At 35.7% G+C, this 25,896-nt stretch overlaps 1 protein-coding gene across 5 annotated transcripts in view; it reads left to right on the top strand.

Annotated features, from left to right (window-relative positions):
- The window catches only part of CTNNA3 (catenin alpha 3), a 1,675,875-nt gene that overhangs the window by 814,692 nt on the left and 835,287 nt on the right, over positions 1 to 25,896 (top strand). The window lies entirely within an intron of this gene.

Raw genomic sequence — 25,896 nt, 5'->3', positions numbered from 1 at the left:
CTCTGATCATATTTAGACAAGGTCGTAGTCAAAGTGGAAGTTCTCTCCTCCCTTCAGAGAAAGATTCCTCCTTCTTTGACGACCCATTCTTTTCACTGGGATCTCACTCACGGATATCTTTCATTTAGGTTTTGGTATTTTTTTTTTTTTTTTTTTGCCAGAGTGTCTTGGCTTTCCATGCCTGAAATACTCTCATGGGCTTTTCAGCCGGATCCGCATGCCTTAGGGGCTGATTCTGAGGCCAGAGTGCTGTTTAGGACATCTGCCATTCTATGGGTCTGCTGTGTATCTCGTTTCCCATGTTGGATCCTTCTCTCCCTTTTTTATTCTATCAGCTAGTATTTGCAGACACTAGTCTTGTTTATGTGATCCCTTTGGCTCTTAGTCCTATCATTATGATCAATTGTGAACAGAAATTGATCACTGGGACTAGTGAGATGGCATTGGTACATGCCACTTCCATAGCCTTGGCAACTCATGACAAGAGCCTAGGGTGATTACTGATGCCATAAACAAGAGTGTCAATTGGTTAAGTCTACAACAGGATTCACTGTGCATTTACTCCTCATGTAGGATCTCTGTCCTTAATGTGCTGTGCATTGTGATTTAATGCTATAACAATACTCAAACAGTATTTTTCACTTTGTGTTTCTATGTGGGTGCAAACTGTTGAAATCTTTACTTAATATATGCTAAACTGATCTTCTATATGTAAAGAGAATTGAAAATGAATCTTGATGTGAATGGAAGGGGGGGAGGGAGAAGGAAAGGGGAGGGTTGCAGGTGGGAGGGAAGTTATGGGGGGGGAAGCCATTGTAATCCATAAGCTGTACTTTGGAAATTTATATTCATTAAATAAAAGTTAAAAAAAAAGAATGTGATAATTTTTCAGGCTTTCCTTGTTTTTGACTAACATGGTAGTTTTGAGTACTTGTTAGATATTTTATGAAACATCCAATTTGGATCTGTCTCTGTGTTACTTAGTTTCTCTAAGCCTTATTGTTTGTTTTGAGCCATTAAGTTTAGATTAGACTATCTACCTCCTAAATTTGATTTGAGAATCAGTTGAGATAAAGGATGCAAAGTAACTAACACAGTGTCTGACACAAAAAAAGCCCAGTAATCATTAGGTCTTCTCCTTATTACTGTTATTCCCAGTGCATAGCATGGTAAATTAACTTTTTAAAAACTGAACACATGAGTCAAAATTCTAACAGTGGCTGATAGCTTTGCCTGTCTTCACTGCCTCGTATCCTGATCTGATTTCCTAATGTTCACAGTCCCTCTCTTTCAGCTTCCAGCTTCCTCACCACCAAACCTCCACTACAGATCTGTACCCACCCTTCATGCAGAGGAAGAATAGCTGTTTCTACATAAAAGGTTTTTGCATATAGGGTTTTGCCTTGGTGACCACATGGAGTTTATAAACAAATAGAATTTTTTTTTACTATTTCAATTTTTTTTTAAACCAGCTGGCACTAACGTCTGTCACTGGCATTTTCTCTAGAATCACTGCTCACTCCTCCCCACCAGCAAGAGGTGTGGGCAAGCTGTTGATATATGGATTTTCTTGACCCCTAAATAGAATTCTGCATTTGTTGCATTTGTTGGAGGCACTGAAAGTCTGGTCTGGGACTGTGCCACTACTTGAGCCGTTGTAGGACCCCCGCCAGGACTCATAAATCCTGGCTTTGCAGGGAGTTTTAATTGTAGTTGTCTTCTCAGTATGTCCCACCATGGAGCCTTTCTTGTTCTGTCTGTTGCTGCCTCCATGAAAGCAAGCTTCTTTCTTTGTGCTGTCCTGTAGATCAGATGCTTCTTTCACAGCAGCAGGAAGAGGATAATCCTGCACCTGCAGAAATGCAAAGGTTTCTTGCTAAAGCAAGCAGCAGGGTCTGCTCTGCACAGCCAGTGACAGTTTCTTTCCTGGGAGGCTTGGTTAGCAGAGGGCTTGTTCAAAGAGTCCTCATCTGTAAGCATTTATATTTCTTCTCTTTATCTTCATAAGAAGTAAAACAAATAACTTCAGCAGATCCTGTATCCTATGATTACATATAGTGACTATGGATGATAGTCGAACATTGAGAACACTTAATAACAGGATACAAGGATCATTACAGCCTCATGTAAAAACTTGTACATTTAATTCACTCTATTGATTGTTTTCTTTGCTGTGTGGAAGATTTGTCTAGTTTTACTTTTGTTGCCTATGCTTTGAGGTCTTGTCATTGCTTACACCAATGTCTTAAAGTATTTCCCTTATTTTTCTTCCAGTAATTTCATAGTTTCAGGTCTTACATTTAGATATTTGTGATCTGTCTTGAGTTGATTTTTGTATATTATGAGAGGCAGGGATGTAATTTCATTCTTCTATGCATGTATGCCTAGTTTAGCAAGCACCATTTATTGAAAAGGCCATCATTTTGCTAATGAATGTTCTGGAAACTTTGTAGAATATCAGCTCATTGCTATTTTTTTTTTCTTGATTCTGTTTAGTTTGTTTTTCTAGTTCTGTCTTCTTAAGGTAAAAAGTTCTGGTATTGATTTGAGATCTTATATGTTTCTAAAAATAGGCATTTATAGTTGTCCCTTTAAGAATGGTTTTCACTGTACACCAGAAGTTTTTGTGTGCTGTGTTTTTGCAACTTATGTGTTTTCTAATTTCTTTTGGGATTTATTCTATCTCATTGGTTATTATTGGGTTTTCACTTTCCACATTTGTGAACTTTTCAGTGTTTCTGTTATTATGCGTGAGTATTTTATTGCCTTGTTAATCTGTTCCATCCAATATTAAAGGTGAGGTTTCAAAAGCCCCAACTGTTAATCTTGAAATCTCTATTTCTTCCCTCAATTTTGCTTCATGCATTTTTTTCATTTTGTTTCATTTATTTAGGACATTTGCATGGTATATAACTTTCTATCTGTTTATTTGTGTCTTTAAATCTAATGTCTCTCGTAAATCACATGTTTTTGTACCATTTAGAAAAAAAAATTAGTTTAATCTCTGCCTCAAACTGTCATGTTTAGTCCATTTACAATTAATGTAATTACTGATAAAGTTACAATGTTCATCTGACAATTTGCTATTTATAAATCTCAAATTTTTTGGGGTCCTCTGTTCCTATATTATTGCTTTCTTTTGTGTTAAATATTTAGTGTACCTTTTAATTCCATTGTTTGTCACTATATTTTCATAGATTTTTTTTGCCTTGGAAATTACAATTAGCATCTTAAATTATAGCAATAGATTTTAAATTAATAGCAATTTAATTACAATTGTATATACAGACTTTCACTCTTAAAGATTTTCCACCCCTATATCCTTTGGGGTGTTATTGTTTTTCAGAGTATATTTCTATACTTGCATTCCCATCAACACACAGTAATAATTGTTGCTTTAAACCAATTTTTTTAAAACAGGAGAAAACAGAGCTACAAACAAAAATATATCTCTCTTATGGTTTATATTTTCTTATGAAGTTACCTTTTTTACTAGTGCTAGTTTTTTTGTGGGTTTTTTGTTTGTTCATTTAAATTCAGTTACTGAATATAGGCTGTTGATTTTCATGGCTATGACAGAGCTGGGCAGAAGGTGAAGGAATGGGAATATGGAAAATTAATATGCCATAATTTTTTGTTCTCCCTAAAATTCAGCTTTTTTTTTTTTTTTCTAAAACACACCTTCCTTGGACTACTGCATATCTTGGGTGAATTTTCAGAGTTCTGAAAAAAAGATGATTAGGGTTGTTTTACTGGTGTTATCATTGATTTTTATGGATGAAAAACTTTTGGAGGTCTTTATTATACCATTTAAATAATACCATTTTTTCCTGTGTGTACAATATTAATTTGGTAGCTTTAAAATATGTTTAGTGATATGTTTATGATTTTTTGTATTAGGCTCTTTTTTCCATTTAAAATACTGAACTATATTTGTTAGCTTAAATATGTTCTCTTTTCTTTTTGAGCTGTAATAACATCATGAAGTGAATAATGTCTGTATAAATTATTCATCATAAGAATGACCCTAAGTGAGTCCAAAGACAATTTCCAGTCCTTCTAACTTTTCATTCTCAATCTCTATTTAGATACTTTGTCCTGCAGGTTTTTCAAAACTTGATGTTTCATTGTTATTTTGTCCTTAACATTAAACATCATACTACAGATAATATCACCCACCTCACTGGCTTCTAACTTTCCTTAAATCGTTGCATCTATTGAATCCGTATATTTATCCAGTTGCTTCAAAGATACCCTCATCCATTCAGTCTCTTAGATTAACCACCTAAGTTACCCTTGATATTTACACCCATGGAATTTTTTCATCAGTCTTGCTGGATATGTTTTCCATTATCTCTACAATATGTACTTTCCATTTAACTGCTTTGAGACATTTTCCATTTCACATTATAGTCTCTTGCCTGAGTTCCTTTGTGTCCCCCCTGTCTTTTCTCCAAAAGAAAATTTCTCTTTGACAAATTTTTTTTCCTTATGGAAATAATGTTCACTTTATTTTAAATTCTTTTTTTAAAATTGTATTTATAAATATAAATTTCCAAAAGTACAACTTTTGGATTATAGTGGCTTTTTCCCCCCATAACCTCCTTCCCACCGAAACCTTTCCATCTCCCATTCCCTCTCCCATCCCATTCACATCAAGATTCATTTTCAATTATCTTTATATACAGAAGATCAATTTAGTATACTAAGTAAAGATTTCAACAGTTTGCACCCACACTGAAACACAAAGTATAAAGTACTGTTTGAGTACTAGTTACATTAATTCACATAGTACAACACATTAAGGACAGAGATCGTACATGGGGAGTAAGTGCACAGTGACTCCTGTTGTTGATTTAACAATTAACACTCTTATTTATGACGTCAGTAATTACCTGAGGCTCTTGTCATGAGCTGCCAAGGCTATGGAAGCCACTTGATTTTGCCAACTCTGATCTTATTTGGACAAGGCCATAATCAAAGCGGATGTTCTCTCCTCCCTTCAGAGAAAGTTACCTCCTTCTTTGATGGCCCGTTCTTTTCGCTGTGATCTGACTCGCAGAGATCTTTCATTTAGGTTTTTTTTGTTTTGTTTTGTTTTTTTTGCCATAGTGTCTTGCAGTGTCTTGGCTTTCCATGCCTGATATAATCTCATGGGCTTTCTAGCCAGATCTGAATGCCTTAAGGGCTGATTCTGAGGCCAGAGTGCTGTTTAGGACATTTGTCATTCTATGAGTCTGCTGTGTATCCCGATTGTTCTCTCCTTTTTAATTCTATCAGTTAGTATCAGGCAGAGTGGACAGTGAGAGAGAGAGAGACAGAGAGAAAGGTCTTCCTTTTGCAGTTGGTTCACCCTCCAATGGCCGCCGCAGCCGGCATTCTGCGGCCGGCGCACCGTGCTGATCCGAAGGCAGGAGCCAGGTGCTTATCCTGGTCTCCCATGGGGTGCAGGGCCCAAGTACTTGGCCCATCCTCCACTGTACTCCCTGGCCACAGCAGAGAGCTGGCCTGGAAGAGGGGCAACTGGGACAGAATCCGGCGCCCTGACTGGGATTAGAACCCAGTGTGCCGGTGCCTCAAGGTGGAGGATTAGCCTAGCTTCACTCTCTTCAAACTATGATTTTTTTTCAAAGAAGGAGCCATGTTATCTTAATTTTAAAAATCTTCATCCTCAGTATAATTTCTAGAATGCAAAAAAAACATACTTTTTGATGAACAAATGGTCAGTAATACTAAAATGATTTTTGAATTCATTAAATAATGACATATAAATTTTTCCTTTCACTGAAGTTATTATTTGATGCTGAATGGAGTAATTCATGGAGCTGATTTATTAAACTGGCATTTGTGAGTTAAACTTTCCTAACTCTAATGAGATCAGGTCGTTGACATGCATGACTTAAAACATAGATTTTCTATCATTTCTGAAACTGAGTAGACACCTGTTATCACCAAATAAGATACCAGAATGCTTTTAGTGAGAATGAGTAGGAAGGGGAAAGACACTTGTATATTTTATTAGACAAGATCCCAAAGACACAGCTGACAGGATAAAATACAGCAACTGGAGTGTGGATTTTTCAGAGAAAGCTGTTTCAGATTAAGACATAAAACATAAGTCTTACATGAACAAGTCTCTTAGAAGATAAGCAAATTGAATTTTTCAAAGCTCTGAACATGTTGTACTTGCAAACATTATATCCTTTCCTTTTCTTATGAAGCAAACAGAGCTACAAATAATGAACTATGAGCAATTGTCATAAAGTGTTAACAGAACCTATTAATTTAAGGCATGACCAAAAATAACTGCTGGCTGTGTTTCAGAAAAATAGTGATAGAAAATCAAATGTTGTGTAATGCTCTAAAGAAAATGTGCAACCAGTGATTGATACCTTGTTTTGATACATTTAATAAGATATGTTCAGTGGAAATTTTGGGGGATAAAACAATTGTGATAAATTTGCATTTAAATAACTAGGATTTATTAGCTGATTCTTCTAAATCATTATTTCTTTAATAACAAGGATACAAACTTAGACAAGTAAAGTGACTCTCTCAAGTTAATAAGTAGTAAGGTTGTAGTTACATAGCTTCTTAATACTAAAAATAGCTAATATGTATATAGAAATATTTTTGTTCCAGAAAGTATCTAAATACTTTTTATGTCTTAGTTTATTTCATCCTCATCTTATGAGAAGGTATTATATTTATTTCATTTATAAATGAGAAAACTGAGATAAGAATTTGGATTACTTACACAAAGTCATTAGATTAGTAAATTGTCAATCCAAGATTCAAACTTGGACACTTTAGCTTCAGTTTTGAATTTTTTCAAAAGATGTATTTATTTATTTGAAAGGCAGAGTGTTAGAGAAACAGATGGAGGGAGAAAGGGAGGAGGACAGTGAGAGAGAGAGAGAGAGAGAGAGAGAGAATGGGAATCCTTCATCTGCTGGTTCACTCCCCAAGTGGCCACAATGGCCAAGGCTGGGTCAGGCTGAAGCTAGGAGCCAGAAACTCATCTTACTCTCCCACAAGGAGAGCAGGAACACAAGCACTAAGGCTATCAACTGCCGCTTTCTAAGGAGCATTAGCAGGACATTGGATCGAAGGCACTCTGATATGGGATGCTGACATCACAGGTGGTGTCTTAATCCATAGCACCGTAACAACAGCACCAACTTGTGAATTTTTAACTATTTTATTTTGCCATCTCCTAGTCCCTTTTGTTCAATGAATTAGGATTTACTATTAATTGTCAGAATGGAATTATCATATATAATTTAATTTCGTGGCAACAGAATACCAGATTACAAAAAGGACTCTCACTATTTAGCAATCAAAATTCAGGGCTTTACCTAGGATATGTATATATACATAAGCTATTAGCATTTTCCTTGTACAAAATTAGGGTATGACTTCCTTTATCCTCAATTTATTGATTTTATCATTGGCATGAATTTGACTCCAGTTTAGTTTACTTTATTTCTGGCAAATTGCTTCTGTACTTAAATTATTTGATTACTTTAATAATGAAGGAATCTCTATATATTGAAACATGGCAAGGCTGACTGAGATGAGAAAGGGCAACAACTGGGAATCAAAGTTGGCATCACAGGGAAGCCAAGCTACCCCAGAAAGTTAATTTAGGTCAGGAGCCAGGGATGGTCCTGAATGTGAATGGAATGGCCACTAAACACACTCAGGAGTGAAACCAATAGTCAGCATCTCAGAAGCATAACACTGAGTCTCTGATATCTGAATCTAAAGAAAAGTTTAAAGTTAATTCCCTGCTGTGGGAGATAAACAGGCAGTCCTATTCAGAAGGTCTGCAGGCTTGTTGCAAAGTTTCAGTTTCCTCATCAAAGCATGAGATTTCCAGTCCCTATTTTGCTTTCACTGAGAGAATTTTAAAAGCATTAAAAAGTATCATGCACAGCCGGCGCCGCGGCTCACTAGGCTAATCCTCCGCCTAGCAGCGCCAGCACATCGGGTTCTAGTCCCGGTCGGGGCGCCGGATTCTGTCCCGGTTGCCCCTCTTCCAGGCCAGCCCTCTGCTGTGGCCAGGGAGTGCAGTGGAGGATGGCCCAGGTGCTTGGGCCCTGCACCCCATGGGAGACCAGGAGAAGCACCTGGCTCCTGCCAACGGATCAGTGCAGTGCATGGGCCGCAGCACGCCGGCCGCGGCGGCCATTGGAGGGTGAACCAACGGCAAAGGAAGACCTTTCTCTCTGTCTCTCTCTCTCACTGTCCACTCTGCCTGTAAAAAAAAAAAAAAAAAAAAAAAAAAAAAAAAAAAAGTATCATGCACAATAATCAACAGGTAGCATGGATTTAAATGGTTCCCAACTGAGAACATTGTAAATGAGGGGGGTCTTTATGATTATTCCAACACCTAGGGTCATTGCTAGATTTTTGTGGGTGGTAGCCTGAGATGCTAAATGTTTTGCAACGCCCCGAACAATTCTGTGTAACCAAGAACTCCTCCAGTCAGAACTGTCACTTAATTCCTTTTGAAAGCCACCAGAAGAAGCTAAAATATTTATAGCCATTTTATTACTATGAATTCGGTCATATGGAATAAAGTTCTTTAAATTTCTCTTGAATAAGGTTAGAATTGGCTCGCATCTCATGCTCTGAGTTTCTGTTTCTTTTCATCTCTTCAGTTGGCTTGTATCATTAGAGACAATTACTTTGTTTACTTTATATCTTCTCTTTTTTAGTCTAATGCAAGTTACCGAAAGCTGTGTTGCTAGTCTTCCCTTGATGTTGCACATCTTTAAAAACTTTTTATGTGTCTGCTGTGAGGATCCTCACCATACTGGACTCATTATGATTCTTCACCATCTATTTTAGAACACAGTTCCTGATGAGTGTAGTACGCTGCTATATACTACCTGCACAGCATATAATTACCTTATTGTTCTATTTTAACATGTAGTATTAATTTACACATAAGCACCTGCATTGATAATTTTGGTTAGTGTGAATCTAAAATTTGAATATGGACGTCCCAACCCAATTGAGCCTTCACATTGTGCAGTCTACCCTGAGAAATACTGAGGATGTGGAGACGAAATGAAGAGGAGGAGGGAGATGACTAACAGTCTAAGAATAAGTCATCCTATGGGAGTGCTAATCAGGAAGGATTGTTCTGAGGGAGTAGCACAAGTTCTCGTGAAGGTGCTTGTGGGGAAGAGCACGTGGGAGGCTGATTAGTGAGGGCGTTGGAGGGCATCGGCAGCCGCAAGGGGGCAGTTGAAATCATTATGAGTGTGGAGTGAATGCTAACACACTTGCTGTTCTCACAGTATTCATTGCTTACATGAATCTTATTTATAAGGAAACAGGGAAGCGTTTTTAAGCTACAAAATGTCACACTCAGTTTCTAATTTAAGTGTGTGAGAATTTTGGAGAGTGTGGAAACAATTTAAGAGATCACAAACTCAGAAATCCCTAGCCAAGGAGGTAGAGATGTTGAGACTCTAAAATAAGTCAATGGATGGCTGTAATTGAGGGATGTTTCTGAAGAATCAGCAGAACATTGGGACAGATTGGATGTGGGAGTGAGAGAAAGAGACTGATCTAAGATGACTTCAATGTTCTGGCTGGCTGGAAGGTTCTGTCTTCCTGAAAGGTAGGAAATGCAGGGGAGGAGTGGCTTTAAGGGTGTGGAGGAACTGATGAGTTTGTTAGAACTACTGCTAAGCCAAAATACTTCTTTACTATATTTGTACTTTTAGGTGTTAAAACTATAATTTTGACAGCTCTGTTTGGGCTATATTCCATGGATGGATGAATGTTTCATAATCAGCAATTTATCAATGTTACTCATTATATTAAAAGAGAGCCATAGAACAAAATAATGTGATTGCAGAACAAAGGTGTGAAAAGCATTTGATAAAAATCAGAAGCCATTCTAGGTAGAGGCACAAATCAATTAGGGGCAGAAGAAAATTTATTTGTGCCAAAGGCATCCCAACTGGAAAGCAAAAGCATCATATAGTATGAAGAAATACTGAAGATTAGTATGATGCAAATCCAGGGTGCTATCCATCATCACTGTTATTCTACATTGTTCAACATTTTTAGAAAATAGCTTAAGTAAGTGAAATAAGCTATACAAATATTGGAAAAATAATCATAATTGTTTATAGATGGTTTGATGGAAAATGTAAACAAATTAAAATCTATTGAGAGAATAAAAATGAGTATTTAGTGAAGAACATGCATATAAGAAAAAGGTACTACAGGTAAAAATAAAAAATTTGTAATTGAAAAAATCTATTGACACTAGTTAGCAACAAAAATGTGAAACACTCAGGAATACTTTTAATAGCAATTATGTAAACCTATATTTTAAAAATTACTCAATGAGATATAAGAATTCAATAACATGAAATCAGTACCATGTTCCTACATGCAAAGATTTAATATCATAATGATGTTGTACTTTGCCAAATAAATGCATGACTTTAGTGTAGTTCCAAAGTACATGTTTTTTAAAATCTTTTATCTTTAAATTTTTTAAATTTTTGTAAAAGATTTTTATTTATTTATTTGAGGAGCAGAGTTACAGAGAGAGAGAGGGAAAGAGAGAGAGAATGTTTTCCATTCTCTGGTTCACTCCCCAAATGGTAACAATAGCCGGAGATGAGCCATTCAAAGCTAGGAGCCAGGAGCTTTTTCCGGGTCCCCCATATGGGTGCAAGAGCCCAAGCACTTGGGCCATCTTCTACTGCTTTCTCAATCCATAGCAGAGAGCTGGATTGGCAGAGGAGCAATCGGGACTCAGACTGGCATCCATAAGGGATTCCAGCACTGCAGGCAGAAGCTTAGCCCACTAGGCCACAGCGCTGGCCCCAAGTACATGTTTTTAAACACACACACACACACACACACACACTGTAAAATACACGATTCTGAAGTGCACACAAAATAGTTTGAGAATTTCCAAATGATGTCAAAGTCATTTTAAAATTTAAATGTTATGAAAGAAAGCTCAAGCTAGAAAATGGGGCTGGTGTTATGGCACAGCAGGTAAAGCCGCCCTTTGTGGTGCCTCCATTGCATTTGGGTGCGGGTTCATGTCCTGGCATTGCAGCAGTCTGGGGAGTGAGCCAGCAATGGAAGATTCTCTCTCTGTCTCTGTCTCTGTCTCTCTGTCTCTCTCTCTCTCCTGCTCTCTCTGTAATTTTGACTTTCAAAATAAATAAATTAGTCTTAAAAATAATTCAGATAAGAAAATGATATTAAATTGAGTCTTCACATAATTCGTATTGATGCAGGTACCTAAAGCTAATAACTCTCTGCTATAATAGCTGTATTCATTCTGCAAGAGATGCCTGATATCATAAAGCAACTTCTTTTGCCAACTTAAATATATATGTATGACTTTAAAATACATTTCATTAATTTTTTTCATTATATTTATCAGTGAATTTTTCATGGTTTTAAGTGAACTATAAATGAAGAATTCATTCTAAAAGTGGGGGTAAAGTAATCAGATAACATTATAGTCAGTGGTAATGAAGTCAATACCAGGATTGCTTAGGAATATTTTTTCCTTTGAGAATACTCTATATATTACTTAGGTTTGAATAAGTTTTTTTTTTACTAGAAAGGAACCTCTAATTTTGAACAAATGTGTCTCTCTAATACTGACTTTCTACCCTGAATTTGCCATTTTTCTAAGCACTGGGAATACTGAGTGCCTGTAACAGACCTAATCCATGTTCATAGAGTTTATATTCCATTGAGAGTGTCAGCTAATAAGCACATATCAGCATTAAGTACTGTTTTGAAAATAAACCAGGCTAATGAGACAGAGGGTAACTGCAGAGGGAGCAAATTTATATTTATGAACAAGAAAGTCATGTCAGAAATAGGAACATTTGAAGCTTACGGCATGAAACAGGGTTAGATAGTCAGCAACTTGGGGAATGGTTTTCATGCAAAGGCACTGCTGACACAAAAGCCCTGAGGGAAGAATTTTGGTATATTTCAAGAACAGAAAAAATGAATCAAGGAAGAGTTTATTGTACCAAGTGGTCACGAGGTGAGGATGGACTATACTAGACCATGTAAGACATGGTAGGACTTTCCTATAGTAGATATAGTGGGAACTCTCTGAAATGTGTTATCAGGGTGATTTTATAATATAATTTATGTTTTAAAACAATATCAATTTAGTCGATTGGTCTGGGTTTTGCACTAAGAGGTAAATGCAAAAGTAGGGAAACCACTTGCAGTCATCCCATAGCAGTGATCCAGGTTCAGAATGTACTCACACACATGATTTTAGATGGAATTAGGGAGATAATGAAAATGATGAACAAAAGTGGATGGAGAACATATTTTAGAGGTAGATTCCATATAACCTGCTGATACAATGAATGTGCTGTGGGAGTAGTTAGCATAAGCAGTGGGGTTTATGGTAGCGTTTTTGCTGGAGAGCTGAGGGTCAATTAAGTTTAGTGCTGGTTTGTTTTGAATTTTTCCTCCCTCAGTGAGGTAACATCAAGAAATCATTTTTCTAAGATTATACATTGAGATAGATGGCTCAGCAAAGAAAATTACTTTCCACCCAGGTCACATTGGTGTTAACTGTTATTATGTTAGCCAGACTACCCATTCGCACTTCCTCAGTGAGTACTGTGGTTTTATCTTTCAACGACCCCTATTGCTCTCCTCTGGATAGCTCCAGTTTGTCTTTATTGTTTTCTTCTCCATTGTTTAAAACAATTTTATTAAATTATAATTAACACACAATAAACTACACATATTTAAAGTTTAGAATTTGATTACCTTTGACAAATGTACACCTAAGAAATCATAACATACGGGGCCGGCGCTGTGGCTCACTTGGTTAATCCTCTGCCTGCGGCGCAGGCTTCCCATATGGGCACCGAGTTCTAGTCCTGGTTGCTCCTCTTCCAGTCTGCTCTCTGCTGTGGCCCGGGAGTGCAGTGGAGGATGGCCCAAGTGCTTGGGCCCTGCACTCGCATGGGAGACCAGGAGGAGGCACCTGGTTCCTGGCTTCAGATCAGCATAGCTCCGGCCGTTGCGTCCAGTTGGGGTGTGAACCAACAGAAGGAAGACCTTTCTCTCTGTCTCACTCTCTCTCACTGTCTGTAACTCTACCTGTCAAATTAAAAAAAAAGAAATCATAATATAAATCAAAATGGCAAATTTTGAAAAAAAAACACTTGGCATGTTCACATATCCATCTTTAAAGCATGCTTTTACTCACTGAAAACAATATTACATATGTGATCTAAAATATAAGTGTCTGATTAGGCATTTAAAACATTTATTTCTGGGATGGTCTGTTATATGCTGAATATTTTTCCAGTAAACCAGTTTTTGTTATCATAGGTTCTACATACATTGGAATACAGCCTAAGTATAGTGGTGTTGACTTATTAGCAGTCACAGCATACTGTTTCATCATATTGAACTTATTGTTCAATAAAACCTCTAGGTCTATTTTACATTTTTGCTGATGAGATGCATCATTTTCATACTCAATTTAAGCAGTGAATTTCATCAACCTACTCTATTTATACACTTCAAAGGAGATTTTGCAATGGTTTTTCATGAGAGCAACAGAAACAATAAAATAACTAAATTTTCATTATGCTAGAACCAAGAAAGCAAGTGTAATGAGATCATATTGATAGAAAACCTAGACTAAGGGAAACTCCTGAAAATGAGTTCCTTGATAGTTGAAATAATAATGTATACATGAGGTTATACAGCTCTTATTAGCAAGTGCAGTGAAAGCATATTAGATCATGTGAAAGCTCAAAATTCTCTGCAGTTAAACCTTCAGAGGAAGAAATTGAGAGCCAGAGAAGAGAGGATCAGTTTTTTATGTTTAGAAAATATATCTAGAGATTTCTCTGTTACATTGACCAGATTATTCCATTCTGTTCAACTTACACTTCTAAATGCAGGTACAAACTTCTATTCTCTCTCATTGATGAGCATCAACCTATGATTTCTTTTCTTTTTTTAGATTTATTTTATTTGTTTGAAAGAGTTACTGAGAGAGGTAGAGCCAGAGAGAGTGGTCTTCCACCTGCTGGTTCACTCCCCAAATGGCTGCAGTGGCCAGAGCTGAGCTGATCCAAAGCCAGGAGCCAGGAGCTTCTTCTGGCTCTCCCACAAGGGTACAGAGGGGTCCAAGGACTTGTGCCATCTTCTACTGCTCTCCCAGGCCATATCAGAGAGTTGGATCAGAAATGGAGCAGCCAGGACTCGAATGGGCGCCCATATGGTATGCCAGCACTGAAGGCCAGGGTTGTAACCCGCTGTGCCACAGCGCTGGCCTCCCAACCTGTGATTTCTAATGTCAAAAAATGGTTCTTAAATATTCATGAGAAAGACCATTTTATCCTTTTTGCTTACATTGATAATTATCTGTGCTTTTCATGGCCTTGTATCCTAATCTCTATTTTCTGAAGTTACTCCTCTGTCTACCTGTTTCCGTGGTTTGTTCTCTATCAACATAGTGGCCATCATTTCCTGAAATATTTATCCATAAACTCTGAGTAGATATGACTGAACAAGGTATTTGTAAATTATATGAAAGATACATAGGGAAAGTGTCCCCAGGAAAGTCTTTTATTCTTTAATTGGTGTATCTGTGTATGGAACACGGACTGGCATAGTGTTTGTCCTATAAGAAATTTTAGTGTATTTAGTTTTAGTCCTTTAACCCAGTTTTAGTTCTTTATAATACTACAAATTTGATAATCAAGCTCAAAAATTTTTATCACTATTTTGATTAATCTTTCTGCAGTACGTCTTGTCTTTAAGAATAAGTATAATATTTAAGAGTTTAGATTCCGGAGTCAATCTAATTGGTTTTGGATTCTGGTCTGCCACAGGTAATGATCCTCACTGATTTTTATTTACATTTCTCTACCTCAGTTTCCTCTTTGCTAAACCGTGCTAGCAAAATATCATGTATCTCCTAGGATAGTTGCCGAGATTAAATGAGTTTGTATGTACCAATGTTTGGCACAAATAATGCGTTGTTAAGAATTGTTATTTATATCATGTTCCATCTCCAACATTTAATTATTTTTTATTTTTTCATTTTTCTTTTCTCCAAGCATTTATATAATAAAACAGCTATTTGTTTGATATTTCATCAGTGAACACTTAATGTTAATATGTCAGAATGACTTTTTCCAAAGTAATTTTCCATTGTATTATTTTGAAATAATTCTAATTATCCTTGTGAGTGATATAAGAGAAATATCACCTAATTTGTTCTTATTAGAAGATTCCATGTGAAGAAAACTCTGTAAAAAAATCAACTTTCTTGGCCCATTCCACTTCAGTAACTTAGTCAATACATACTTTCCTAGAAACTCCACTACGTGAATACATTTCATTCTCACTCGTAGTTCATTATACAAACACACAGTCGTATATTTCTTTTCCTAGAAAATAAATACTATAACCCTTCCAGAACATCTCCTATTGAGGATTAATGTCATTTAGAGGAATCACTCTTTAGAACCTCAACTGGTATCTTCTGATTTATCTGGATCTCATTATTCCTTTTATAATTTCAGGTTACAGATGAACCTGTGAAAGTAGTGGCTTGAATTTTCTGATAAAAGTAGACATCTCAGCACAATCTGCATTCTGTGTTTTATTCCCCCACAAACTAACATTATAATTTATTTGTATAATTAGGAAAATAATTAGAGTATATTATATAAAAAGTATCTCTAGGCAAGTGAAAATTCAGTAATACAATATTAAATGTAGTCTTCAAAAAAAGATTATAAGCTCTGTATTCTGTTTTTTCTCTATTTTTTAAAGAATGACACAGAAAAACCCTAGCTCTGTCATGTGTTCCTAGCATCAACCCTCAATTTGATGATTTGCTAGGAGGACTCATGACTCAACAAAGAGTCATGCTCATGATTTATTATAGTGAAAAGATACAAGGCAAAATAACCAAAGAGAAAGATCAAAGTGACAGAGTTTAGAAGAAACCATCCTCAAGCTGCCAGGGTCCTCTCCCAGTGGAGTCATACAGGACACATTTAATTTAACTGGTAACAAATTGTGAGAACATGTGTGAAATATTTTCTATCATGGAAGCTTGGCTTAGTTGAGTCCAGAGTTTTTATTGGAAGCTCATTGTCTTCTGAGCCTGCAGAAAAATCTGGGAGGAAAACAGGTGTTCAGCACAAATGATACTGTTTGCACAACTCCGGCACTGTGAACTACTCTTATCAATTAGAGAAATTTTACAACACTGTAGGAGACTGTTTACCATTCAGTTTCCCAAGATACAGCCAAGGGCAACCTTACAAGTAGGCCTTTCTAGAAATAGCAATCTCAGGCCTGCTGTGTTAACCCTTTACTATACCAGAGCTAAATATTGCATAATTCTAGATTCATATAATCTTCTAAAAGTGTTTTAATAACAATCATGATGCAAGCAGGATTATGTTTAAAAACAGCTGGAGACATTATGCAAATTTTATATTACAGGTGTTTAACAAAAATTATTCAGTACCTTTTGAGGAAAAAACCTGCCATTGTTTTTTCTTTGTGTACTTTATGAAAAGTATTATCCTTTTCACTATCCTGCTCATAGATTGTATATAGGATAAAAGGAAAACGAAGTATATGTTGTAGATATACAAGGACAAGCAAGGGACATGTAGAGTGCAAAAGAGAGGCTTTGACATTTCACTCTCATTATTAGGAAGGCAGAGCACAGGGTTTTGCTACACAGATGAAATGTTGTAGGGCAGATACTAGAGTTCACTAATGAGGAGTTAGGGCATCCAGGGCCAACATCACAAAGCCAACTGATTTGTAAACAAGAAAAACAAAAGAACCCCAAACTAATGTGTGTGAAAGATGAAACCAGAGAGTTCTTAAATTATCAAACAGGATTTCAGTATTTTAGAAGTCAGTTTAAGAGATTGTAGTACATTCTATATTTTTCTTTTTTTAAATTAATTAATTTATTTTTTAATTAATACAAATTTCATAAGTACAACTTTAGGAATACAGTTATTCTTCCCATCACACCCGCCCTCCCACCCCTCATCTTCTTCCATCTCCCTTTTCCAGTCCCATTTTTCATTAAGATTCATTTTCAGTTAACTTTGTACACAGAAGTCCAACTCTATACTAAGCAAAGATTTCAGCAATTTGCACACACACACATGCACATACACACAAACTGAGAACTAGTTTTACAGTTAACTCTCATAATACAACTCATTGAGGACAGAGATCCTGCATGGGAAGTTAATGCACAGTGATGCCTGCTGTTAATTTAACACTCTTATGTATGATGTCAGTGATCACCCAAGGCTCTTGACATGAGCTGCCTTTTGAATCCCCAAACTCCATCATTGTTTAGATAAGGCCATAAGCAAAGTGGAAGCGCTCTCCTCCCTTCAGAGAAAAGTACATCCTTCTTTGATGGACTCTTCTTTGCACTGGGGTATCAATCACAGAGATCCTTCATGTAGAACATTTTTGCCACTGTGTCTTGGCTTTCCATGCCTGAAATGCCATCATGGGCTTTTCAGTTGACCAGGAAGATTTAGGGGCTGATTCTGAGGTTAGAGTGCTACTTAAAGAGATTGTCATTCTATGAGACTGCTGTGTGGCCTCCTTCCCATGTTGGAACATTCTCTCCTTTTTAATTCTATTTATTATTATTATTAGCAGACACTTGATCCTATTTATATAATCACTTTAACACTTAATTCTATCTATATGTTCACTTTAACACGTAATATGATCACTTTAACACTTAAGATGGCATTTTTACCATCCAGCTTAATGGGCATGGGGGTTCTATGACAAGTTTTTAGACTTTGCCGTTAGAGTAAGTTCGTAAGAATGTATGCAGAACTATACAGCTTTATAGTTACAAACTTCCTCCTCCCTCTCTTATTCCCACTCTTATTTTTTACTGAGCTCCATCCTCAATTGACTTTATACACATATGATTAACTCTATGTTAAGTAAAGAGTTCAACAAATAATATGAAGAAAAATCAAGCAAACAAACAAATAAACAAAAACAAAAAAAAATTTCCTCAACAGTCAAGACAAGGCTCAGCTCAAAAGTCATCCCTTCTCAAAGTGTCAATTTCACTTCTACAGATTTTCTTTTAGGTGCTCTATTATTTCTCACAGATCAAGGAGAACATATGGTATTTGTCCCTTCGGGACTGGCTTATTTCACTAAGTATGATGTTTTCCAGATTCATCCATTTTGTTGCAAATGACTGGATTTCTTTTTTTTTTTTTTTTTTTTTACTGTAGTTTACATCTGTGTCTTTCTTTGGTTGAGCTAAACGTATACACAATGCTAACAGCCAATTTTAGTAAGCAGTACTTAAAGATAATTAAATAAGATTACTAATGAAAGACAAAGAATAAATCTTTGCTTGGAAATATTCAGAAATATCAGTGATGGCAAATGAGGAAAAAAGTAATGCTTGTATACTCCTATTTTTAAAAACCTGGCAGTTTGGCTTCAGCTGGGTTAGTTTATTCATCAAAGTCACAAGGAAGGTACAGTTTTGTGGCCAAGTCAATGCAACCATCTTTAAATTCCTATTATTTTTGTCATAGGAGATCTGGAAGGCAGTTAATCATATAAGAGCATGGACTTTGGAATCAGAGACCCTTGAGTTGCAAGCTTAACATTAACTTCACTCAGTACACCAACTTTGTGACCTCTCTATACTTCAATTGGTCACCTGTAAGATGTGGACCATTTTGAAAGTTAAATGAGACATATAAACAAGGTGCTTACCCATGTTCCTGGAACAAACTTTATTCAATGAATTGTTCATGTTGGTACTTTTGCTAGTAGATAGTAGGCGCTATCACTATGATCCCTACCTTTATCCCTTATGTGAGTATATGATATGAGAGATATGCAAATAAATTCTAATATACAATGTGTAGTGATGAATGTTGATTGGAGGTGGAGAACTGAACAGAAGTGAGAGGTTTTCTGAGAGGGAAGGAAAGACTTTGGAGAAGAGGTGAGCTCACTGTAGTCAACAATTTAAAGTGAGATATCAGTAGGTGGGTAAGGAGAGAAAGGATATTTCAAAAAGACAGAATTCATGTGAAAATAAGAGTTAGGGGAGTTGTAAGTAAAGCCAGTATAATTAATTAATAATAGCCCTGATTGGAAAAAAAGGCAAAATTGCTTTGTAAGTATATAATAATGAATGCACCCCATTTGAGTTTTTTGAAAAGAGGTTTATATTTACATTACATGTATAGATCTTAAATATTGTAATTTGCTGTTTTGAATAACCTACATATTCATGTAATTCCCACTCAGAATACAAAGAATGTTTCCAACACATCAACAAATTCTCTCCGTCCACTTATGATCATAACTGCATGCCACACCACTTCAAACATTGTTTAGATATCTTTTACCATCGGTTAGTTTGTCCAGTTTAAAGTTACATTTAAATGTATAATCTTCTTTCCTTTAAAAAATTGATATTTGTCCATGTTGTCACTTATATCAATTATTCAAACCTTTTGAGGATAGCATTGTGGCACAGTGATTTAACATGCTACCCGCAATGCTGGCTTCCCATATTTGAGTACCTGACTGAGTCCTGGATGCTCTGTTTCTAATCCACCTTCCTTCTCAGGTGTGAGAAGGCAGCAGAAGATGCTGAAGAACTTGAGTCCCTGCTATCCAAGTGGGAGACCAGGATGGAGTTCCTGGCTCTTGGGTTTGACCTAGCCTAGACTGGAGTTGTAGTAATTTGGGTAGTGAACCAGTGAATAGGAGATCTCTATCTTCCTCTATCTTTGCTCTCTACCTTTCAAATAATAAATAAATAGTTAAATATAAGTAAGTAAGTAATAATCCAAATCTTTTAATTGTTGAGTGGCATTCCTTTCAATAGATATACTACATTCTTAAAACATTTCATGCTTAATTGCATTTGAATCATTTCCACATTTGGGAAATTATTATTAAAATGGCTATGAGCATTTCTGTAAAATTCTTTTTGTTAATATATATTTTAATTTCTCTTGGACACATGTTCAGTGGAATTGATTGGTTATAAATATATACATAATCTTTTAAGAAATTGACAAATCTTTTTTAGGAGGTGGTACCATTTAGCACTCTCACCAGCAATGTTAAAGAGTTCCAAACTGTTCGACTTCCTTGCCAACACTGGGATGGCCAGCCTTCCTAATTTTAGCCTTTCTAGTGGATGTGGAAATGATATTTGGAGTTGGATTATTTTTCATGTGCATATTGTTCATTCGTGTATCTTCTTTCGTGAAGTATCTGCTCAAAACTTTTTAACCCATTTTTATAGTTTTCATCTGTCCTCTTATTAACCGTGTTAAAGGAGCTATATAGTCTGCATACAAGTTGTTAGATATATGTATCTATTGTGAGTATTCCCTTCCTATTTGTATTATACTTATTCATATTATTGCCTTTTATGAAGTCTAATTTGTCACTTTTTAATAGTACTTTCTATATCATCTCCAAGATACCTTAACTTCTCCAAAATTGAAAACATGTATTTTTTTCAAAAGGATTTCTTCTCCAACATTTAATGTTTATTAACTATTTAAATTAATTTTGGTTTGTGGTATAAGAGGGATTGAGGTTCCTTTTTTAAAAGAATATGTTTATCTACTTGTTCTAACTCTGTTATTTTAGAATTATTTTTCCTATTGATTTTCCTGATATCTTTGGAAAAAACATTTTAATATATAAGATGACAATACAATTAAGATAATATATTTTTGAATTGTCTTCTCTTTCATTGACCTATGTGTTCATCCTTTTGTTAATAGCACATTCTCTTAATTCCTGTAATTATACAATAATTTTAAAATCAAGTTCTCTTAGGTCTGTGTGTTTTTTGAGATTAATTTTTAATAGATTATAGATTCTTTGCATTTACATATAAGTTTTAGAATAATTTTGTCAATTTGTACAATAAGAACCTTCTAGGATTTTTATTATGATTGCGTTATATACATAGATTAATTTTTAGGCTTTGTCAATGCAGCAATATTTACTTTTCCAATATATGTATAAGGCATAACTATTATTTCCCTTCTTTACTTTCTATGGAAATGATTTGTTTTCAGCATAAATTTTTGCATGTTTTTGTTCAATTTATATTTGAGTGTTTATGATTTTTGATGCTATTGCTAGTATATAGAAATATAGTTGAGGCTGGTGCTGCAGCTTAATAGGCTAATCCTCTGCCTGCGGCGCCAGCACCCTGGGAAAACCTTTCTCTCTTTCTCTCTCTCACTGTCCACTCTGCCTGTAAAAAAAAAAAAGAAATATAGTTGAATTTTGAAAATACTGACCTTGTAGCCTATGATTTGACCAAACTTATTACTAGTTTCAATATATATATTCTGCTTTTTTCAGTAAGATTTATTTTATTTATTTAAAAGCTAGCGTTACACAGAGAGAGGGAGAGACAGAGTGAGAGAGAGAGTTTTTCCATCTGCTGGTTCACACCTCAGAAGGCTACAATGGCTGAGACTGGGCCTGGCCTATGTCAGGAGCCAGTAGCTTCTTCCAGGTCTCCCACATGGCTAGTAGCAGCCCAAGCACTTGGGCTGTGTTCCTGGATTGGTGCAGTTGGAGCCAACCAGTGCGTGGAAGAACCCCCCCCCCCTCTTTCTGTCACTCTGCCTTTCAAATAAAAAAATAAATAAATCTTTAAAAAAATTCCATGGAAAGAGTTATGTATAATTTTATGATACTTAAAATTTTCTATCAGAATCTGAGGATTATAAAGTATCTAAAGCTTGTAGGAGTAAATGTGTAAATCTGTAAAGGATTAAGTTCAATAGATAGAGTGCTTAATGTAGGTAACTTTAAAATATCTTTATTCACTGACTTTTTTATATAATTTTATTCCCTTGATGGTAGTCTGTTTTTAATGACAAAATTGTATTATTCCTGAAATTTTTAAATTTGAAATTTCAATATTTTCAGATTTCTTCAGAGCATTTAAATATTGCCATATTTTAGCTATTTCTTTGTTTTGTTTATTTACATTTTTATAGTTACATATATCACATATCTGCTCATTTTATTTTTTATTTAAGGGATTATCCTTGCATTTTTTTAATTCTCCAGTTTTTTTTTTAAAGATTTATCTTATTTATTTAAAAGACAGAGTTACAGAGAGAGAGAGAGAGAGAGGAGACAGAGAGAGGTCTTCTATTCACTGGTTCACTTCCCAGATGGCTGCAGCAGTCAGAGGTGGGCTGATCCAATGCCAGGAGCCAGCAGCTTCCTCTGGGTCTCCATCATGGGTGCAGGAGCCCAAGGACTTGGGCAGTCCTCTACTGCATTCCCAGGCACATTAGCAGGGAGCTGGATGGGATGCAAAGCAGCCAGGACTCAAACCAGCACCCATGTGGGATGCCAGTGTCACAGGTGGTAGCATAACCCACTAGACCACAGTGCCAGCCCCTTAATTCTTCAGTTTCAAATTTTAGAGTGTTGCTGTTGTGTTTTTTTTTTATCAAGCCTATACTTCCATGAATATGATACAATATTAACACATACCAACAAGAAAGAAAACTACCATATAAACTTATTTTAATCACTTACATTTTTATGTTAACTTATTAAAAGACGTTTCCACTTATTTGTGCAAGTTTATTTTTTTTTAGGATGTTGAATTTAAGCTGACAGGTCTATTGTTTTCTTTAAGCACTTTAAAGATGTCCTTTGATTGTCTTCTAGTTTCCACAGCTAGACGGCATTCATATCCTGTCTGTAAAGATGTATTATTTTTCCTCTGACTTTTTAATGTATTTATGTATACATTTATACCTTTATGTAAAAGAGTGTGTGCACATATGTGTAAGGCCAAAGCCAGAAACTGGAAACTGAATCCAGATATCCCTCAAAGGTAGCAGAGTCCTAAGCACATGCACCATCATCTGCTGTCTTCCAGGGTACACACTGGCAGGAAACTGGAATCAGGAGTGGAACTGGGACTCAAAGCCAGGCACTCTGATAAAGGATGTGAGTGTTCAAGGGATGACTTGGACAAGGCGAACCCCCTCACCCCACTTCTGGAAGCTCTAAAGAGTTTATTATTGCTTCATAGTAACTAGACTATGATGCGCTTAGTTCTATTTTCTTTGAATTTGCCCTGCTTGAAGTTCTCGAATTTATATTTTTTTTCCACTAAGAGTCTTGAACCTTTTTGAGTCTTTTCCTTCTTTGGATTTGAAAAATTCTTCACCATTATTTCTTCAACTATCATCTCAATCTCTTTTTTTATTTTTTGGAATCATACTAAAATGTTTATAAGACCTTTTGAACATGTCCCATATATCCCTGTTATGTTTATCCCTACTCATCTCTTCTTCTTTTTCCATGCTTTAATTGATATTTGCGTTAACTTTTATTCAAATTTATAAATCACATTTACTTTCTTTTTCCTTTTTTTTTCTCTTCTCTTCTTTATATGAGGGGAACACATTTCATGTATTTCAGATAGTTTTAAGAACATAATAATATTTCTCATCCTACCTCCTCCCTCCCTTGCTATCACCCACCCTTTCTCCTTCCTTTTTATTTTTCTTTTAATTTTTTCAATGACATATTTTCAATTTCACAAAATTAATCCTCCACTAAGTTAAGAACTCAATAAGTAGTAGTAGAATCTGTTGTTAATTCTGTCCAATGAGTTCTTTGCTTCAGTTACTGGATTTTTCAGTTCCAAAATGTTAATCTGATACTTTATAGATTTTAATTTTCTTTGGAAATAATCTATGCTTTCTTAATTTTATTAGTCACTTTCACTGAAGTAACAATTGCACTTTTGAACTCTTTGTCTTTTAACTCTATTATTTGAAAACTCTCTGGTTCTCTTTCCATTAGTTGTTTTAATTTCTATCAATAACTATTTCCTGTTCCTCTACATGACTTCATTTTATTGTAAACTATATATTGTGGACTATATGTTATAGAGGCTCTGCATAATTTTAATCTTCCTTTTAAGGTTGTTGACTTTTATTCTGACAGTGAGTTAAATCAATGACAGACCATTTTGATTTTCTGAGAGCTTTAGGTCCCATTTGTAATTTTAAAACATGTTTTTTTTTTTCTTTCCTTTCCTTTTTGCCTTATGAGCAAGGAAAGTTCTCTCATGCTTTGGTGTTTTCCATTAAACAATGACCACATAACCTTTGAATTACAAAATCCTGCATGTAGCTATTCACAGTACCAACATATGTTTTTATCTTAACAATAATTCAAAATCACAATGACACTGCTCTCTCCCAGCTTTGCCTAGGGGAAAAAAAGTTATTCAGGAGGAACGAATAATTGGAAACTGAATAGTTCTGGATTAAACTGCTGGAAAGCACTTAAAGGGTTTCCTTTATTTTGCCATTTATTCATGCAAGATGGCTTTAGTATTTAAGTGTGTTTCTTTTTATTGCTGAATTCATTGAGGCAGTGAACTGTATCTTTGTGGGACTTCTAATGTGGGTGAAATGGATGATTGCCATCCTGGGAACCATAAGTTCACCACCACATAGGCACCGAATAACTGAAGGTATTTTGTTACCATGCAAGTGTTGGGTTATAGACTTAAATTATTTTCATGAAATATGCCCCCTCTATAGTAGAATGTCGGTTGAGTCTTAGAAACTGGGAATAGCACAGGATGTGAAAAAAGAAAAATAATCACTTGAATCACATAGGTGGTCACATATTCTTCTTGCCTTTGTTTTTCTTTTTTTGAAGATTTATTTTATTTACTTGAAAGTCAGAGTCATATGGAGAGAGAGGAACAGAGTGAGAGATCGCCCATCCCCTGGTTTGCTCCCTAAATGGCTGCAATGGCCAGGGCTGGGCTAGGCCGAAGCCAGGAGCCAGGACCTTCTGTCAGGTCTCCCACATGGGTTCAGGGGCCCAAGCAATTGGGCCATGTTCTGCAGCTTTCTCAGGCACATTAGCAGAGACCTGGATCAGAAGTGGAGCATCCAGGGTGAACCGGTGCCCATATGGGATGCCAACGTCACAGGAGGCAGCTTTACCCACTACAACAAAATGTTAGTCCCTTGTCTTTGTTTGTTCAGTAGGAAATAAAAATTAAAAAAAAAAAAAAAACTTCACTAATTTCCCTTGTTTCACTTGAAACTGTGTCAACATTCTGTAAAACCAAAGGATTGTTATTGTTCATGTATGTCAAGACTAAAAATACAAAAGTTAACGATGAAGGATAATTAAAAGTGATAATAAAAAATGTGCAACTCAGAATATCTGTGGACTATTTTGAAGTGTTGACATTGTGCTGGAGTGATCACTAGATAATTTTGTTCAGTTCAATTTCACTTGTTATACGTGGCTCGTAATCTCAGAAGCTTTTGTTGTTTTCAATACAGTGATAGTTTCATTTATTCATTCACTCATTTGTAGTTATTTACATGGTCTTTCAGACTGATATCCTTTAGATTTGTAGTAATACTTGATTTTGATCCACAACTTAGTTCAAACTGTTAGAGGAAAGGATGGTTGTTAAGGGGTTTTCTGGGGTCGTCTCTACATTTTTGATTATCTTACTTGTGACCTTCTAAATCATGGTCTGGTTCTGCTTTAATTATGTTCTTCAGTTTTATTTCTGGTCAGGTAATATGATCTGAAATGCTTAGTATTAAGATGTGCTAACCTGAAATTAAATGGAAACTCAGCATAAGGTGTGTGGGATAGTTTGATCTTCAATGACTCAAAATTCCAAATTTGCTTATGTATTGCTGTGTTTTCTGACTAATGTATCATGAAATAACCCAGCAGGGGGAAAGGTCAGTAAAATGATTCTAACACAAG

Source organism: Oryctolagus cuniculus, chromosome 15 (assembly GCF_964237555.1).
Source record: "Oryctolagus cuniculus chromosome 15, mOryCun1.1, whole genome shotgun sequence".
Classification (NCBI taxonomy): Eukaryota; Metazoa; Chordata; class Mammalia; order Lagomorpha; family Leporidae; genus Oryctolagus; species Oryctolagus cuniculus.
The sequence above is the reverse complement of the archived record's forward strand: the minus strand, read 5'-3'. Positions and strand labels throughout refer to the sequence as shown.